At 41.4% G+C, this 5,396-nt stretch overlaps 1 non-coding gene across 1 annotated transcript; it reads right to left on the minus strand.

Annotated features, from left to right (window-relative positions):
• Positions 1-4,398: 4,398 nt before the first annotated feature.
• On the minus strand, positions 4,399-4,460 carry LOC115894633. The gene has a single exon (XR_004054778.1). It is a non-coding gene; the product is annotated as a U7 small nuclear RNA (small nuclear RNA).
• Positions 4,461-5,396: the final 936 nt, after the last annotated feature.

Consider the following 5,396-nt stretch of genomic DNA (forward strand, 5'->3'; position numbering starts at 1 on the left):
GCTGTGAGGAGTTATATCTATGAGTCTCTGAGCATAGTCTCTGGGTCATAGTAAGTGTTCAATATCATCACCATCACCACCATTATCATCATCATCATCATCATCCTCGTCATTGTTATGGTCATCATCAAAATAGGAGGTGTTTGAAGTATAGGCATTAGGAATTGATGTACAGCATAAATAAATACCAGAGCCTGAGGTGTGAGAGTAGGTTATGTGGAAAAGCAAGACAATGAACCAGGCAATGTGTATTCTCCACAGTGAGAGTGAGCTGCCTTTCCTGAAAGGACTTCCTATTACCAGAGTATGAGTGACTCACATGCAGGGGGTATATCTCTTACTTTAAGGCTTAAACTTACCTCCTAGAAGGTGGCATACAGTATAGGACACCACAGTATGGCTATTGATGGTGGAGGAGAGAAATTCTGGCAATGGGGCTCCAAGGAGTGGGGTGGGATTCTTCTGGTCATGCGTCTCCTGTGGGAGACCATAGTCCCACAGGTCTATGAGAACAATTGCCTACAGAAGCCATAGAGCATTAGCTTCTCCCTTTGATCTTCTGTGACCTGCTTTGATTGTGTGTGTGCTTTCTATGAGTTACTGGGGATGCCCATTTGCAGTGCCCATTTATATAGCAGTAGCTTTAGATAGGGTGGGTATCTGGACTGACCGGCATGTAGTGTGGTTCACAGGCCTGTATGAGTTCACGTCCATCAGTGGCTGGAATTTAAGGTCTGGTAAAGATGCAAAATTTAAGTAGTTTTGACCCTCCTCTAGGGCTGGACAACATCTGACTACCAACAAGATGGTATTCATCTATGTCAACAATTGTGAGTAGTCAGCTATATGACTTCTGTCCCTCCAGAAAAGACCTTATGTGAATGGCAACATCAAACACATATGCTAGATGCTGTTACTTATGTTAACTAAATCAATTTGCAAAACAAGCCTTGTGAGGTGTGGAATGATTGTCCCGATTTTTACGGATGAGGTAACTAAGGTCAAGAAACTTACACATTCATAAAGATGTCTGTTGTGTTGGAAAGGAGATGTGGCTAGGTCTAAACATGTGCCTCTTGACGTATGCTATGGTCTGTGAGTTCAGATATGCTAGAAAAATTGGTCTGTGGTTGTTCTTAGCTTGTTTCAGTCCAACTTTTGCATCTAGAAGTGGAGGTTAATGCAGTGTGGAACCACACTCTTCCTTCTATGATAGAGACTGGAAAAGAAGTCGAACCCATGTCTGGGCTTTTCCTGACACGTGTTAGCCAATGGCTTGTGCAAGGCTCCTCTTTGTCCTAAAAGCACACACACGACAAGGTAACTGGCAAATGGGTGGATCTCCCCTCCAGTTTGTAGGGTGTCAATTTTTAGAAGTTCAATCTTGATGGAAAGATTTGAAGCGAGGGGATATTGCTGAGGAAAAAGTTATGAAGATTGAACCAGATCTTGTGAAGGATAAGTGGAAACTGGTGGAGGAGGAAATCCCCAGCATTGGCGAAGATATAGAAGCAGAAAAGAAACTTACAGGGCATCAACAATGAGCAATTCAATTTGACTGGAATGTAAGGCGTTCGAAGTGAAAGTTTTGGAAGTAAGAGGGGTGGGTATATAGAACATGGAAGACTTTAAATACCAGGTCCAGGAGTATGAATTCTACTCAGTAGGCAATGAGGAGCCTATTAAATAAAATCTAAGCAAAAATTAGAGCCCTGCAGGGGAGGAAAACTTTTGTTTTATTTTATTTTTTGAGATAGAGTCTTACTCTGTCACCCAGGCTGGAGTACATTGGCACAATCATGGCTCACTGCAGCCTTCGCCTCCGGGTTTCAAGTGATTCTCCTGCCTCAGCCTCCTAAGTAGTTGGTGCTACAGGTGTGTGCCACTGGGCCCGGGTAATTTTTGTATTTTTAGTAGAGATGGGGTTTTGCCATGTTAGCCAGGCTGATCTCGACCTCAAGTGATCCACCTGCCTTGGCCTCCCAAAGTGCTGGGATTACAGGCATGAGCCACCACTCCTAGCCTTATTTTTAGATACAGGGTCTCAGTCTGTTGCCCAGGCTGGAGTGCAGTGGCGTGATTATAGCTCACTGCAGCTTCAGACTCCTGGGTTCCAGTGAGTCTCCTTTCTCAGCCTCCCAAGTAGCTCGGATTATAAGTGCGTGCCACTGCACTCAACTTCTATTGCATCTCTTATTGCCTCAATGTTTAACTTTTTGGATTTGATGCCTTTATAGCGCTCCTTATAAAGCCCCTGGTCTGAGCCATCCTTATCTGTTGCCTAACGCTTTTCATAACCTCTTAACTGGGCTCATGGCTTTTATTCTTGAGACTATCCATACACAGAAGGCAGAACGATGTCATGAGAGCAGAAATCTGATCTCATCCCTCATCTTCATAAAACCCTTCCATGGCTTCCATTACACTTAGATTAAAATCCAAATGTCTCTGCACCCCCACAATGTCCTGTGTGTTTCCATCCCTGTCAAGACCTCTGATCTTACCTCCTACCTCTCTCCTCGGTTCACAGTGCTCCATTCTCACTGACTCCTGGCTATTCCTTGAACACTCAGTGGGGTCCTGCCCCTGGACCTTTACTCTTGCTGTTTCCTCCACTTGGAATGTTCTCCTCCCAGATTCCAACATGGCTGTGCCCTCCCCCACCCAGTGCTACTCAGATCTCTACTCAAATGTCAGCTATTCCAGAGCCACCCTCCAACTAGCTGTCTTGACGGCACTCTACTACCTGAAATTAAACTTTAATGATTTATTTGCTTTTTGCTTTCTTTTTGAGACGGAGTCTTGCTCTATTGCCCATGCTGGAGTACAGTGGTGCGATTGCGGCTCACCGTAACCTCAACCTCCTGGGTTTCAGTGATCCTTCCACCTCAGCCTCCTGAGTAGCTGGAACTACAGGCACATGCTGCCATGCCTAGCTAGTTTTTTTTTTTTTTTTTTTTTGTAGAGAAGGGATTTTGCTGTGTTGCCCAGTCTGGTGTCTTGTTTATTTTGTGTATTGCTCATTAAAATGTAAGTTCTGTAAAGGGAGTATTTTGCCTACTTGTTCATTGTGCTATCTCCAGCACCTAGAACACTCCTGGACAATAGCACACAACAGGTATTCCTGAATGAATGCTGATTATTACTGGGGCTTCCTTTACAACTTGGAGAGAAAGCAGTTTCATTATTCAAAAAACGTATTATCTACCTATACATGTTTTCCTCATTTACCACATCTCCACATTTACCCCTTATGACTTTTGCAATTTCCAAATAAATGACATCCATTGTAGGCATATTAATGGCAGTCTGCAAGTAGCAAAGTTCATTTCTGATTTGAATTCTTTTGGCTGCTGTGAATAGTTTTTCTCTGGTTGTTAGTAATTAAAACAAACAAGCAGAAAGTCTTATATTATTCTATCTCATTGCCAAATTGGATATTGCTCAACTCAAAATTAAATGTACACACACCCATAAAACTAGCCAAACTGGCTATTACAATTACATAAAGTTCCTTGTGTTCATTAGCAGTGTTGCCTTTCATGGGTTTATCCTGTTTGGCATATACATCAAAGTAACAGTCATAAAGACTTCTACAAAAATTTGGAGCATGTAGATGTGGAAAAATTTTTAAGATTTTTTTTTGTTTTTTTTCCAGCTACATTGCAATAAAAGCATACCTTGTTATTATGACAAAAAGCTTAAGGCACGACATAGAAAAAATTCAGTATTTTGTCAAAGCTTGGTAATCTAAACCCATGGCCAGAATCACCTAAAAATGGCAGATATGATTCAGTTTTGTATTCTGCGTTTTGGGAATTAGTGTTATTGGAATACCAGCCCTGATCTCTTTAGTGAATGATTCATTCACTAACATGATTAACAATTCTGAGAGCCAGCCATGTTAGCCACTAATACCAGATTTTTAGAAGCTGCCTAGGTTTAATGGAACTGTGGGTATGTTCGTTTGAACTGGGGTGGCAGTAGGAGGTTCTAAATCTGCTGTTCTGATTTTTAGTGGTTTTATTTGAACCCAGAGAATGAACTTCTTATGATTTCCACTGCAGCATATTTTTTTATGGGTGTTTCCTATTCATGAGAAAAATAAAATAATAACAGATAGTTTAGGGGAATTAAGAATAAAAATGAGTGATGAAGCTTCACTCATAGATTCAGTTCGTAGAGGTTTGGGGAATGTGATGAGTTAAAAAAAAAATTAGCTTCAGTTCATTGATCCAAAGGCATGGCTCTGTATCTTTTTGAATATAAGGAATTCAGAAAAATTGGGGCAGAAGGTCAGATTGGGTTTGTTATATTATTATTTGTTTACATGTCTGTGTCTTTGTGTGTGTGTGTGTGTGTGTGTGTGTGTGTGTGTGTGTGTATGTGGCGGGTTGGGGAGGGTTTCCAATACATACTGGAAAACCTGCTAGACAAATTTTAAAAGACCTGTAACACATATGTGTTTGTTTCTTTAAAAACCATATTTTCTTTTTTGTCTGTAGAGACAGTGTCTCACTATGTTGCTTAGGCTGGTCTTGAACTCTTGGCCTCAAGCAATCCTCCTGTCTGAGCCTCCCAAAGTGCTGGGATTAGAGCATGTGTGCTTCTAAGAGTAGACTATGAGTTTCTTGGTGGCAGAACCTTATTCATGTTTCCCATTGTCTGGCATGGCGCTGTGTGTAGCTTAGTAACAATGATGGTTGTGACGATGCTGATAATGGCCTTTATTACTCAGCTTCCTGTATGCCAGGCACTATGCTAACTGCTTTGCATACATTACCTTATTTAATTCTCATAAATAGCCAGGTGGAAAGTAACAAAAAATATATTATGTCTATATGTTGTGAGGAAACTGAGGCTTAAAGATATTTATGGACATGACCATGGTCACACAGCTAGTAAAGTGTTGGACCTGGAATCTAAAACCATTTCTGTTCTTTGTCCCAAGCCCATGTTGTTTATTACTACACTCTGTGTTTGTTGCCTGAATTAGTGACAGAGTGGTTAACTAAGGTCCCCTGTCCTACCCAGGCCCCATGACTCGGTAAAGAGTTAAAATGTGACAAACAGAACTGGACAATGGCGATGTCCTAGAATGAACCAGTTTTATTCACCAGTAGGAGAAGAGAAACTTTCAGTGTGGGTAATAAGAGATTGAGGGATGACCCGTGTCAATGGATAGCTCCAAATGGGAAGAGGGCAGTGGGTTTAAGAGAAAGAGGGGAGAAAAGAAAGTACCATAAAAGGCAAACCTAAACAAAGAGCAAAGTAGAAAAAAAATTCTTTTGAGAGGAGGTCATTTTTCATTCCCAGAAACTTCCAAAGTGATGCTTTTAACCCCACATCTGGTTCAGATTCCTGCTCGAATGCTCAGAGGTAGAACAACAAAGCAA

Source organism: Rhinopithecus roxellana, chromosome 18 (genome assembly GCF_007565055.1).
Source record: "Rhinopithecus roxellana isolate Shanxi Qingling chromosome 18, ASM756505v1, whole genome shotgun sequence".
Taxonomy (NCBI): domain Eukaryota; kingdom Metazoa; phylum Chordata; class Mammalia; order Primates; family Cercopithecidae; genus Rhinopithecus; species Rhinopithecus roxellana.